This window comes from Wyeomyia smithii, chromosome 3 (assembly GCF_029784165.1).
Source record: "Wyeomyia smithii strain HCP4-BCI-WySm-NY-G18 chromosome 3, ASM2978416v1, whole genome shotgun sequence".
Classification (NCBI taxonomy): Eukaryota; Metazoa; Arthropoda; class Insecta; order Diptera; family Culicidae; genus Wyeomyia; species Wyeomyia smithii.
In genome coordinates, this window is record NC_073696.1 from 1,554,594 (window position 1) to 1,569,602 (window position 15,009).

Genomic DNA, 15,009 nt, shown 5'->3' on the forward strand with positions numbered 1-15,009 from the left:
GCATGAGCTACAAACAGGAAGGATGTTTGTACATTGTTTTTTTTTTTCCTACCAAAAGGGAGAGACAGAGAGCCTTTGCGACAATTGGCAGAGTGAGTTGTTGGTTGATTTAATCTTAATGAGTGTTTGTTCGTTATGGGTCAGATTGAAAGATAGTGGAGTAACGTGATTGTTACTGTTATTGGAATCATGTCAAATTATGTTTCTATTTGCAGCATCGTTACTTTGTTACAATCACCAACAAAGATTTCATCCCAAAAGACACTTACCTTCACAAGTAGCAGCAAATTGAAGTGACAAAATTGTCTGAAAACAACGAGAAAAGAAAAGAAGAACTGTTATTAGCAAGGTGAAACAAATAGTCACCAGATGTTAAACTAGAGCTGACAGCTGAACAAAGCAATGTCAAGAAAGCCATCTGAGGTTGTCACCCACAATTAGTGTTCAACGGAACGACAAACCCGCTCAGTGCTATTGCAAGTGATAGCAGTAGAATGTACAGAAAACTTTTCCCCTCGACCCTTCTGCTCAGGCCTCCCCGTCTCACGAGGTGACGAGGTTTTACGGATCGATATAAATATGTTCCACCCAAAGCTGTGCCACACAAAAGCGGACGTCAATCCGGCTAGAATTGGGCGAGCTTCGCTGGTTCAAGGTTAGTTCGCGCGAGGTCGGAACTTTTCAACTCTGGTATCTTTCACTGGAATGGAGTTACATAATTTTGACCTTTTCAGTAGTGGCACTTAATTGGCAGTTTCGGTGCTATCGACTGATGTTATCGTTAACAATTTGGGTTGCCGATCCGGGCTATTTGAACTTTCGTAGGTGTGGGTTTCCGAGAACCACATTGTTCGAGTGTGGAACAATACAAACCATGATTCTGTAGAAAATCCCAACCCGCTTGAATGTTTGCCAAAGGCTTTCTATCTAAACTAGATTGCATGATTGATAACAGATAGACTCAAAATCAGTCAAGGGATGTTTGCATTTGCAACTATTTCGTTGATATCCATTGCCCACCCACAACACGAATGTGCACTTTTATCTACCGTGTACAATCCACAAAAAAAAAATCCCAGCTATTTTCGCAATTTGCATTCAGCAGCCGTACTGTGTGCTCTGCCTATTGGAGGTAAACACCGAGGCCTCTGTTTTCTGGCCAAGGCTTTTCCTCGCCCTATCATGTGCATACTGTATGTTTATTGAACCCTGCAGCAGCAGCGTCAGTCAGAGGCCACCAACTATCGGTGCGCTGAACACCGACAGCGATGGAATCCGCATAGAAGCGAAGGCAGACTTTTTTAATGGGGGCTATTTTCGCTTCAGCCTAGACAGAAAGAACCCTGGTTGAACATGCGGCTGCCGGTTGCTGGTTGCATGCAGCAGCAGCTACAATGCGGTTCTCGGCTGGTGAATAACCATGGGTTTCCACCGGAACGGTGCCGTGCCGGCAGGCACGCGAAGGATAATTTTTCATAATTCTGTATAACTTTTGTGTTTGGTTGTTTGCTGCAGCATACCGTAGTATGTGGTGCTGTGTTAGGGTGTGTGCAGAATCTTCGCTTTAAAGGCTTAAAATCTTAACTCGGGTTACTGGTTGTAATCTGCTTTAGTAACCCCAACCGTGCTAATCACAACCGCAGCCGGGAAAATATATTCCAACAGCACGCGGAGAATCTCGGCAAACTATTGCAATAATGCACCGCACCGCAGTTGGAAAGGTTGAGCTTTGCTGGGAAAGGAAAGCTGGAATTTTACGCAAGATTAAGTGTAAATGAATACACAATGAGCATAAGGAAGGGGAAAATTGTAGCATTCAGCTGCTTAAACGAAAGGTAATTCGTGTTCATTGTGGATTTCCCCTTTCACTAGAGGACTGAATGTATGAATAGAAAAATTTACATAAAACATTTTAAACTACAAGCCTGCTTTCCATCCAAACGTAAAGGATATAATGGATTTAAATGACGTTAAAAATTGTACCAGCCTGCCGGACTCTAGGGGGTGTTAATGGCTCAGTTTCGAATTTCACTCGTTTCCAATTCAATGCAAAACTTCTCGCCCGTTCACCTTATAGCCTTCCGCGCTTCGCCACAGGCCAGAATACAGAAGGCGCACTATAGTAAGAAAAAGTTTCCGTTTTTTTTCACCTGCCCACCCGTTGTTTAATTATATTCTCTTGTTTAAAACATTGCACCGACTGCAGTGATCAACGAATCCTTCCATTTTATTTCAAGTTTTACTACTGATGGGACGGGGGACGTGCTTTTTGAGTGCTCGAACTGGAATAAAATTTGCGCCGAACAGTTGCTTCCTGTGATGCCGGGATTAGGACGACCCTTGTTAAAAATGGGCAAATTTAAAATTCAACGAGAAAGACTAAAATGTACTTGTTTCAGTACGAAACAAGTAGTTCAGAAAATACTGGAAATTTTCTTTCCTTAATTATCAGTAACGTAATACAGATTAGTTAAAGAAGCGTTTGTAGGAATGTTAGTTCGGTTGTTGCTGCTACTAGAGACAGTGAAATCCTTTACATCAGCCACATGTATCATAATTTCAACAATTTTTTTTTCATTCTCGTTTAAATTCCGTCGGTCTAGTTTTGCCACTGTTGCACCAATAATCGACGCCCGGAAAGACGGCTCTACCCAAAACTTTAAACAACGACCCTTTGATTAACGGACCGGCGCTACCGGCTTTACTTTCTCATGCGATGAAGGCATGATTCATAAGATTTTTACCACCAAATTCTCCCGGCGTTGGCTAGGATTGAATCTAGACCAGTTAGGGTTGATTATTGGTGAATAACGCCACCAATATCGGTGTTAGGATTCGATCCCGTTGGCGAGACGTTACCAACTACGCCAGGCCGACGCCTTTATTACAGTTTTAAGTTTCAAATATTTTTCTTATGGTTGAGTTTTATGTAAAGCCTGATTAGCTTTTCTGGCCTTCAAAATATTTTTAAGCGTTTCAAGGTCTTGAACTTCCCTGGGCCTTGATATTTTTTGTTAGTGATTCGTAGCCTAAGATTCAAATCTTTTTCTCTTTCGTAGAGTATTTTTACATCAGTTATAAATAATTTGATACATTACTTTAAAGTTATAATTGTTTTGATGTTTGATCGGCTTGCACTATTGAACCGCTGATTAGTGCGAATGAGAAGACAGACAAATTAGTGAAAAACCAAACATTCAGAAAAGTAAAACCCAGCTTCATTCCACCATTTAGTATGTTGACCATTAGTGTAGTTGTTCGCTTATACCAGCATCTTACCTCGAGACCAACTGGTAGGTTCTCAAGCGTGCAGTAAACAAAATGTAATGTTCAAATCCAACATAATAAATATCCCGTTGTAAAAATTCCAGGGTTTTCCCGGTTTATTTTCAATTTTTGACGTAGGACTACGTCTAACCGCACTATATCGAGATACATTCCGCGAAAACTAAAACCAAGATGTAACGCCGGAATGAAAGATTTCAAACGGTTATACTGATGTAACCACATGATGGATCACAATAATCAATATATCGTTGGATTGATAAAAAGATGGACAATTTTGCGATTCTTCAATTTTCATTATCACTACATTGTTAAACAGTGAAAATTGAATAAAAGTTTCAAGGTCGAATTTTCACCAACAATGCACCAATCATATGCGAGCACGCCTGGCACAGACTTCAAGAATAGACACCAACTGCCTGCTGGGATATCCTGTATAGCAGTGGCCAAAAAAAATTTGACAGAATCTCCCCGTCCCAATAGGTTAACTAATGTTAGCTTCCATGAGCCTAGACTATTTTGATGTCTTGAAGGTGAAGCTTTTTCGGAAAGTTCGTAACCACCTCCACTATCAGACAGTTTTACGTTCTGTTGTTAATAAATATGTTAATGTTAATAAAACTGATGTCTTGAAGGAGAATATGATGACAGTACTGCACCGAGCAATGTATGAACAGAGCGTGGGTTACTCGTCGTCTTTCAGTGCAGAAGAACTCGATATTCATTTTTGTGCAGACATTGCCGCTGTTGACGCACAGTAGGGCGTGGAACACAATCGAATTGCCGTTTGAATTGTCTTCTTCTTCTTATTGTTTCGTATAGAAGCGAACATCAGAAGTCAATATGATTTTTCGGGTGCCGTAAAATACGCTGCACCGCCGGGAACAACAAAATGCGTTGTTTATTTTTGAACTCTACGCTCTGCTTTTTTCAGGTTTATTTAAATAAATATAGAGTATTTAAAAGACAATAGAAAGCCAAAATGCTCCGTACAGATCTTTGAATAGGTAGTTAAACGAGGTGTTTTGATGATTAAATTTTACTGGCTGAATGAATATAGTCCAATATGACAATACTAGTTGCATCCCGCGGTGGCGGTTTAGAGGAAAACCAAATTCATTTCATCTTGATATTAGAGTTCCGACATTAGTATTTGTATTTTTCAATTGAATTTTTTTTTAAATTAGCATTTGCAAGAAAATATTACTTTCCATAACCTTACTTGTAATTGAACAACGCTATGCAAATATTAATTGCTGAGGCTAATGTTGTGCATCACTCTAGCTCAGTTTATTTAAGACATAATGACTTTCAAATATGGTATCTTCGTTTTTCTTTGGTATCTTAAAACTGATAAAATCTTTTCTGATTGATTCTGTATACTAATAAAATGTTTAAATTGAGCTGAATTGAATGTTAACATGTTCATAAAATTCTATGTCAATTTCAAATTTTCTGTGAATGTACATTTTCTACTGAAACTGTAATTCGTTATCGATATTTTTTCCACGAGCTTGTAACTGCAGGAAAAAAACTTATGTGATATCATTGCCGCATGGTGATCGGTGAGTGAGCCAACTTCAACGAGACAAATAGATATAGAAGGAAGTTTATTTTCTACTAAATCGTACTCAAATAAATATTTCGTAGGAGGTTACCTTTTCGCGTATTAGAGAAAATTCGCTGTATTAGAATGAAAGGTATTCATCAATGTTCTAGAAACCAAATTTAGGGGGAAATTTGGGTCTAGAGCTCTATAGCAATATTTTAGAGAAAACTTTCTTCTATAAAGTTGTTACATATGATAATGCGCTTATTGAAAAAGTATCAAAAATTAGAATGATCAAAATTTTCGATGCTATCAGTATCTAACTTTTTCATGTTTGTAGATAGAAAACCTTGTTCTACAATTTTAAAGCTCCAATAATTTTAAGTAACTTTGTAAAAAAAAGTTTTTTTCTTAAACATTGCTATAGAGCTCTAAACCCAAATTGCCCCCTAAATTTGGTTTCTGGACTATTGTGAATGTTAAAGAGAATATTTTTCTTATAGGATAGAGTGCTGCAAAGAAATAGTCAAAATACAGACCCCGTTCGATTTTGGCAACACGCCAAAATTTTTCCTGTTGCCAAAATCGAACCATGCCAATAATGAACGGTTCTTTTTTCATGATTTTTTTGACTTTCAAGTGGTCAAAGACGACCTTAAAGTAGAAATGGCCACCAATGAACTAGTTTTAGTTCCATGTCGTTTGAGGTGTCGCTTGATGAATTTGGGCTGACGACCTAGATACTTGATATTACCACCCGAACCAAAATACTTTCCTTTTGGAAGATGTTGAGCTTAAATTGGTTGAAAACGAGCTCAAATCAAACATAGCTTCAAAAAAAAAAAAAAAATATATATATATATATATATATATATATAGTATTAGCTCCAAGTCGTTTGAGGTGTCACTTGATAAATTTGGGCTGATGACCTAGATACTTGATATTACCACCCGAACCAAAATACTTTCCTTTTGGAAGATGTTGAGCTTGAGTCGGTTAAAATAAATCAAGCAAACTACAAAAAAAAACGAGCTTAAATCAAGCATAGCTTCGAAATAAAAATATAAAATTATTGTGGTCCTACGTCAACTATGCTGTCGTGTCTTGGATACCACCCTCCTACTATTCTACCAAAATTAAAACCAAATATTGAGGATCCATCATTTCTCAGACATTTGGCATCAAAAAATTTTTTTTGAGTGTCAAGTTCTGCCGGAATACGCAATACTACAAAGGTTAAATTTGACTCTTAGACCTTTGCCAGAGACTTGTAATACATGAGGCTGTTGCTGGAATGATTTCCTTAAAAAAAATACTTAAACTCAACCTACTGATTTCCAGATTTTTCGCCCAGTTTCTAGTTTTTTAGTTTTTGGCTTTGAAAACTTAACCGTTATCCTTTTTTTTTTTGTTTCATACTAATTTCGCTGCCATCGTTGTTTCTCCCTCGGGAAATAAGGTGTCTAGTATCAGACTATGCAACAGAACGTTGCATAGAATATCTGCCTGTTTGTAGGAATAGAACTTCGAGACTACACCCGATTTTGGGGAAAACTCCTAAAATTTTGTATGGAAATTATTTTGAGGAAAATTTTCTATGGAAATTATTTTGCAAAGATAAAACTTTCAGGACCGAAGGACCGAGGACGAAATTATAAGAGTCGATTTCCATTGGCACCCTACTATTTGAGCCATGCGAAAAACAACAATTTACACTGACTAGACTAAATAGGGTCGGGAATAGGGAACGTTTTCGGCAGTGGTTTTCTTCGGCCGGTTTTCTGCCGCAGTCTTATGCAAAAATGCAAAAAATGTCCAATTGCAAAGGCTAGATTGAACTTGTTATACTTGAGTCCTCGTTCGAGCGTATAAAACTACGAACGCACGGATTTGAGTCTGCTGCTAGAATGCTTTTTTTAACAAATTCTACTTAAACCTATCCTATTGGAACCTCGAGGAGGAACGATTCTCTTTTCCGGGTTTTCACCCTTTTGTTTTCTAGCATGGATTTGCATTCGAAGTTTAATCGTTGTTTATTTGTTTGTTGCCTATTCATTTCGCTACCATGAAGTCTTCATTGTTTCTCTAATGGGAAACAAGGTGTTTAGTATCAGCATTAAAAACTGACGAAGGAACCCTACTATTTGTCTATGTCATGCGATAAACAACAATTCAAAAGTTGTTCTCGAATTGAGCGCAACGGTTGCTCTCAACAGATCGTGCGTTGCACAGTAAGCGGTTTCGCCATTGATAGCAGGAAAACACTAAATCTTTTATGTTTTAACGTTCTATCCTTCTCTCTACAATGTTCTCCCGCATTCATATCTCTACTACAAAGCAACCCAACCCGGATTCATGGGGGTCCCCACAAATCAAAAAATAAAGTACACTGAGGTCTATTTTTACGCGTCTATTTACTCAGATTTCAAAATTTATGCGGTGAATTTTATTTTTTTTATTTTTGCATTTAAAAACTCATCGTGTTCGGCAAAGTTGTAGCACATTTCATAAGAAACCACTTTGTCAAAGACACCATATTTCTATCTGCCTATTTTAATGGACTTATGTGGAGTTTTCTACAGACTGCCTCTAAAAATCAGTTTTTTCAATATAACTTATAGTAGTGATTTTTTACAATTTTTCAAAGTTTTATAATATTGTTTCCCATGAAAATAAAAAAAACAAACAATTTCATCGAATGAAGTTTATTTTTATCTCAAATATTGTTTTAGTTATTGATTTTTTTCTCATATGTTGCGAGTACGATGCACTGAAGGTATTGGTTTTTGGTTATACTAATAATAAATTTTTTGGCGAGAGTCTTGTTAAACGATGTTTTCAAAAATTTCTTACCAACATTTGTAAGTTTTCAAAGACAAATAAAGGTGTTATATACTTGGGATTGAAGAAAAACAAACGATTTTTTTTTCTGGGCCTCCACAATCGAAAATTCGACTCTGAACTCAACCCATATTGAGAATGAGTAGCATAAGCCTGCCAAACCATTGTTTTTGATTTGCTACATGGCAGTCATTGGGTTGATTTTTTTATCAACCTGCCTTGCTCTTGAATATTCTCAAAATTCACATTTTTTTCATAAAAGACCACCCGTCTCTCCAAACAGAATTTCCGACCTACAGTTTAGCCTCGTATATCGTCAGGTTGCCGTACAGCAGTCTTCGTAGCGTACTCTTTTACTTTCTGTTATATCTCAACTCAACTCACAATCGGTAATCTCTCCAACTCGAAGGCCGGTAAGGAACAAAATCTAACTGCGTATTATCAGAAAGTACGAGGATTATTTTTATTGTTGTCCAGTTTATATGATATTTGTCTAAATGCGAATATTTTTTCCGGGGTGCCAGTGGAATGTAGAGGAAAAATTTGACCTTTGAATTTTGTTAGTAGTAGGCTTTTTTTTGCAAACAAATGTTGACATGTGGTGTCAACAAAATATTTTCGGTATAACAAATTTCATGCTATTTTTTAGCGTTCAAAAAAGTAAAGCATTGAGTGCGAACTCCTGCCGCAAGACTTCCTGAAGCCCGATCACAAACGCTAAATTAGTCTTTTAAACCTTTGTCAGAGACTTGTAATACATGAGTCGCCATACGTGCGTAAAAATAACGACAGCCTAGAATCGAGTCTGTTGCTGGATTGATTTTTTTGAACAAATTCTACTTAAGCTTTGACTACATAAACCTCGAAACAAATTTTCTTTCCGATTTTTCTCTGTCTAGCTTTCTAACTCTTGGCTTTGCAAACTTAATCGCTATTCTCATTTTTGTTGCCTACAAATTGTCAATGTTTCTCTCACAGGAAATAAGGACACCATAGCATCGGCACTTCATACTGATCAAGAAATATAGGAAAAATTTAATATTTTTTATTTATAAATAAATAAATATAAATAGCATAAAAATAAAATTATACACTACCCGTCATAAGTTCGGAATCGCTTTACTGAGTATTGCAACACCCAGTTTGAATATTGCAACACCTGCCGAAAAGTTTAGCATCACTTGGAATAAGCGAATATCTCGTGTTTTTGACAACCTAGAAAGTTGCGGTTTTCGGCAAACTTGTTCAGGAGGTCAAAGGCTACTGTATGGTGACCAATTCGGTGTGAAATTTCACCGCTATGTCGCGCTAGTGGGCACGCAATTCGTCGTATTTTGAACTTAACTAATCTCACGATTCCGACCTGCTAGAAAGTTACGGTGTTCAGCTAAGTTGTTCAGGATGCTAAAAGCTTCTACATGGTAGACAATTTAGTACTGAATCACACACAAGCTTACGTATTGTGTGTGGTGATCAAATTGTCAACATTCAAATTTGTTTCACTTCGTCATGTGTAAGCAATAAGTGTGAATGTAGTGATTTTTGAGCTAAACTAAGTTCGAAACGCTCAAAACTACATGCATACTAGCGCTGCGTTGCGGCTGAATTCCACACAATACTGTTCGCCAATTACAAGCCCATGACTTCTTGAGTAACTTTGCTGAGAATCGCACCTCTCTAAATGGTGGGATTATTGAGCTAAATAGCGTTCAAAACACCCAAAACTTCATACACACTATCGCTGCGTTGTGGCTGAATTCAGAACTAAACTCTCCTCCAATGAAAAGTTCTTGACCTCCTGAGCAACTATGCTGAAGACCACAACTCGCTAGGTTTTCAGAATCAAGAGATAGAGTTACATTGATCTGCCCATATCAAGTGATGCTAAACTTTCCGGGGTGTTGCAATATTCAAACTGGGTGTTGCAATACTCAGTAAAGCGATTCCAAACTTATGACGGGTAGTGTATATATAAATACAATCATAAAAGTGATGAATAATGATTCGAATGTTGTTCTTGAATTGGCCATTGACATAATTACGCTTCGGTTGATTTAAACATTATGTGTGTTGCACAGTAGGTGGCATCGCTAATGATAGCAGGAAAACACTTCATATTTCACGTTCTACGCATATAAACCTTATGAAAGCCCTCAATTTTCTCGTCACATACGCGAACTTGTGTAGTTTGGAGAGGGGGTCTTCCAACCCAATTTCCCTCCAGTAATCCCGAACGAACACATAAGATTCGCCCAGATTCCCTAAACTTCATAGCATTGGAATCGTGCGCGGCCTCGACGAGGAATCCTAAAAAGAGAACCCTCAAGACTGCCCTGTCTATGCAACCAGGATTCTTGATTGAGAATCGTGTGATAAGAATCCGTCCGATTCGAAAGCTTTCGTTTTAAAGGATTCTCACAATTGAAATCGCCCGGACGAACTAATTGGTTTTGTATAAATTCTCTAGGGCTTCCCACATTGAAATAATGGGCGTCTTCCATATAGAATCCTTAAAAAAGAATTCTTGAAGCTGCAGAGTCTATGGAGCTTGGATTCTTGAATAAGAATCGTGTTATGAGATTCCGTCGGATTCTAAAGCTTTCACTTTGAAGGATTCTCATAATTGGAAATTGGAGAATTTGAACATTGGTTTCGTTGGCGTCCTCGATAACTCAACTCACTTTCAGCAATCCCTTCAAATGGTTCTGGTAGGACACCAACTCTAACAGTGTATTATCGAAAAGTATGAGGTTTATGAACAAAACATACTGTGATTACGACGTGCTCGTTTTTTACAGAAACATTTTTAATGGACTTACATCGTTCCTAAAATGCCTTCCGATATGTTGACTCTAGCTCAGGCTGCCAAAAAGCTTTAGAGCAGCGCTTCCGTAACTGATATTGTATCGATATCGTATCTTTCTGATTTGAAATGGCAACGACAAGGTGAACGGCACCTCAAAAAAATCATCATTAAAGAAAATCTTGACACGACATTTGCTTGTGGCTACCATCAAGGTAATAGCTTCGTTAACATTAATGGAAATGTCTTTGATCTTGCGTCCACAAATTCACCTTGATTGAACTTCCCACGCCACTGTCAGTATTCGATCCCCGACAGAAGCTTATACACAAAGAGAGACATTTCTACGGTTTGTGTTGCGGTTACTCGCTTAGAACGACCCAGTTGAATTTCCTTCTTACTTTGATAGATATCAACTCTTAAAGTCACTGTCAGCCAGACGTGGCAAACCGTAGAGTCTTTTTGTTCTCAATGTGCTAACTCCTTGTCTCGCCGTTTCCGAAACTATAACAGCCGCTACCACTAAATCAACTATGGGTACAACAATCCATTGAACCTATGTATTCAACGATTTAGTTGTATGAATATTACAATGGTCACCACAGTTGTGGCCCGAAGCTCAAACTAGAAAAAAAAAGAAAGATTACAGGTTTTTAGCATTTCCTGTGAATTTTGGTGCCTCCAGCCACCAACATTTTTTCAAATGCTTGAATGAGTTTTCTCATAAACATAACGTTGAAGCGACGAACCCGGCGAATAATTACTCACGTAATTTTACGCATTTTATTAATGGCTAGGGGCACTGAAATTCACAGGAATAGTTTAAAACCTATAATCTCTCTAGAGCAATTATTTTGAGCTCAAGGGGTAGTATTTTTTTTCGCTTTTCTCGACCAGTGTAATAAATAAATAAAATTGGATGTTGTTGAAAGGGGCCATCAACATTTCACGTGAACAGATTTTAAGCGATATGGACCCCCCGCTTCCTCCGTTGACAAACGCCCACATAAATTTAAATTTTTTTATGTAGACCGTGGACATTCCCTCACTTAAAATCAACTATGGGGATGATTTCAAATGCTCATCACTCAATTAGTTTTTAACGGATTTATGGCTCTTGAAGCAATCGATTGGAAAATTACGCACCCGCCCCAATTCGGTAAATTTTAATTTGGTTATGCCAACTATTGTAAGCTAAGCTATATAGTAAAATTGTAGGATTGGCGCTGATACTAACAGTCTCTCCCGAGCCGAAATGTTGAGCCTTGTAGAAACGCAGATTTCGACTAATCAGAGTTGGCTGCATTCATGCATGAGATTCATAAATGCTTTTCCTCGTACGGTCGACAGAATATTATACCTATTTAGCCATCAATGCGCTCTTAATGGCCTAAAGAAAAAGTCTGCTCCTGGTTCAAAAAAATATAATATCAAATATCAATATGCAACATGCGACTGCGTTAGGGGCCACATACCACGTGGACCGCATTGGGGGGGGGGGGGGGGGGGGGTTGGCTAATGTCCACGGTCCATACAATTTTTTCTAGACTTTATATGGGCCGTTGTCCACGGTGGGGGAGGGAAGGGGGGTCAAAATCATTAAAAATCTGTCCACGTGGTATGTGGATGGCCCCTTACATGACTGAAAAAATGCACCTCCTAGTATCAGCTTCCATCCATCTCGAACAGAATATTGTACCCCAGCCAAGTGCAATATGCAACACGCAACTGCGTTATAAACCGTTGCGTGACTGAGAATGCCGCATTCATGCTTTCTGTTTCCAAGCGCTATGAGAAGAATTATATTGTCTGAGAACACCATCAGTCCAGTTCCTCAGTTTGGCAACCCGGAATGAGGTGCATGTTTCGTATATGCTTAATTCATGTGGAATAAGTTTTTTTGCGACTTGCGGAATTGGGGAAATGGCGAATAATTTACAACGCGAAGTGAGATGACATGAAGGCTCAAATCTCTTTAAACCGAAAACCAGGCGAGACAAAGGATGCCGTTATGTCAATGTGGATATCGTACGCAGTCAGATCAATTCATTTCCGCATATGTTTTATCCTCCATCCAAAATGTTAGAACATCTTAAGATAGATGATTCAACTTCACAGTACCATTTCGATGCAATTCTCACGCTTTTACTAGTCACCATCAGCACGAACGAAATGTTGATGTCCCCCAGCCGCACAGCTACAATATGCAACACGCAACAACTATAGAAGTGAGCTGGTGATTGGTTGAATGCTGCAAAACTATTGAAAAGATAAACCAACTACGGATTTTAAATGCCAACAAGTTTGGCATTTAAAATCCGTTCAGTGGTAGTAACATAATATGCATTTTAAACGAGGCACATTTGCTCACTTTCCACAGCTTACCACTCTACTAAAGTAAGACGCAGACCTACATCAAAACAAACGTGAAAATCAACCCAGTGTTCCAGTTTATTTGACATCTAATGTAATGACTAAAAAAAAATGACTAATTTTAAAAAAATACTAAAAGTAAAGTAAAGTATAGTAAAGTAAAGTAAAGTAAAGTAAAGTAAAGTAAAGTAAAGTAAAGTGAAGTAAAGTACAGTAAAGTAAAGTAAAGTAAAGTAAAGTAAAGTAAAGTAAAGTAAAGTAAAGTAAAGTAAAGTAAAGTAAAGTAAAGTAAAGTAAAGTAAAGTAAAGTAAAGTAAAGTAAAGTAAAGTAAAGTAAAGTAAAGTAAAGTAAAGTAAAGTAAAGTAAAGTAAAGTAAAGTAAAGTAAAGTAAAGTAAAGTAAAGTAAAATAAAGTAAAGTAAAGTAAAGTAAAGTAAAGTAAAGTAAAGTAAAGTAAAGTAAAGTAAAGTAAAGTAAAGTAAAGTAAAGGAAGTAAAGTAAAGTAAAGTAAAGTAAAGTAAAGTAAAGTAAAGTAAAGTAAAGTAAAGTAAAGTGAAGTAATGTAATGTCTATCAATTCCGTATGGTGGAGCCTAAGAATAAACCTATGCTTCAGGCCTTCGATATCGAATGGTCTGATCCTACTAAGATTCGTGACCGTGACCAACCGCTTGTAAAAGCATCTGAAATTGGTTTTCGGTGATTTCAGAATTTCAGCAGAAATTGAGAACAAAACTTGATAGTTTACCAACAGTGTAATAGTTAGCATCATGAAGTTACAATTTTTGCATTTAGTCGGATACGTAACTGATTTACCAGTCGATTACTGCAAGAGTTATAAATATCCGCTGAAAATTGACCGAGTTATAAGCCTTTGAAATTAGACAAATTGCATGTTCTGCAAATTATTTAAGAGCACTTCTGATTATTCTTATCGAAAGGGATGATTAAAATTATAAAAAAAAAATCAGTAGAATCAAGATAAATTTAAACAAAATGTTACGATGCAGAAAGGCTTGAAAGAGAAAGATATGATAAATGTTTCACAAGCACATGTTTCCAAAATATACATTTTTAAAACTTTCTTAAAATTTCACGACTTTGGGTAGGTTTTCTGAGTACCACTGTGTTCCTGCTTTCATATATCTTTTCCAGTATCGCTTTTCTACATTTATTCTCATACTCAGTCTCTGATTCTGATCTTTAGTCTAACTCTGAAACTCTGTAGTTTACCATTTCTTACGTTCATCTTTATGCTCATCCCAATATAATAAACAATATTGTACATTGGTTTTTTATATATTGTTACGATCATTCAAGATAAAAGCAATAAAAGAAGGAGTTCAGAACACAACATTGCAGTGATATTGAAGAGAAATATCATCTAAAAATAAACAATCGCACTTACTCATGCGACGTAATCGTGTTGTGAAAGGTAAATTAAAAAAAAAAAAGAAATCAAACCCCTAGCACTTGTCCTATCGTTTCACCGAGACTGGAGAGAAAACCCTCTTCTACAATAATAAACTGTCGCCCAACGCCAGTACCAGGGGTTGAATTTATTGTGACAACAAGCAATAACGAGTGTCGGAAAATGCATTCCAGGTCCCCCCGAAAAGCACCCGGGATAACTTTATGGATGGCCAGCCGTACTCAACTTGCTGCGATACTCGAACCGACCGTCCTCCGCGTCGTCAAGAGGGTAAGGGTGGAAAGAAAAGCTTTAAAAATTCCGAAATGTAGTCAGCGCGAAGGCGCTGCTGGAAAGGCAAAATTATTCAGTCGCATCGCATATTTGGTCCCCCGTTAATGCGTTTGTGTGCGTTAGTACTGGTTTTTATGGTGATTTTTATGCCTTTTCCTGTGGTATCAAGCGGAGTGCTTTTCTTTGTGGCCTGTCTGCCTTCCAGTGTACACAGCATCACAGTGGTAAATGTGGGGTGTGGCGGACAAAGAGATAGCGGAACGTCGTCGTCGTTTTTCCGTCCGGTGGAATTCTGAATGAAAATAAGTGAGGAAAATAGAGAAACCGAGCGACTCTGCCGCCATTTCAATCGCACATTGGATTCGCAGCGTCAATAAAGTGGAAAATTATGAGGCTTGAGGATGGGAAGACGGGAGGAGAGGGTGCAATCGAATGTGATACATTCCGTTCGTT

The 15,009-nt window shown here is 37.7% G+C and overlaps 1 protein-coding gene across 9 annotated transcripts in view; it reads right to left on the reverse strand.

Annotated features, from left to right (window-relative positions):
• The window catches only part of LOC129732598 (stress-activated protein kinase JNK), a 131,226-nt gene that overhangs the window by 54,870 nt on the left and 61,347 nt on the right, over positions 1 to 15,009 (reverse strand). For 6 of the 9 annotated variants that reach the window (XM_055693595.1, XM_055693594.1, XM_055693601.1 and 3 more), the window contains one exon: positions 270 to 306. The exons of the other annotated variants lie outside the window; for them this stretch is intronic. The gene's annotated coding sequence lies outside the window, so the exon portion shown is untranslated. The remainder of the gene's footprint in view (positions 1 to 269; positions 307 to 15,009) is intronic. 9 annotated transcript variants of the gene reach the window in all.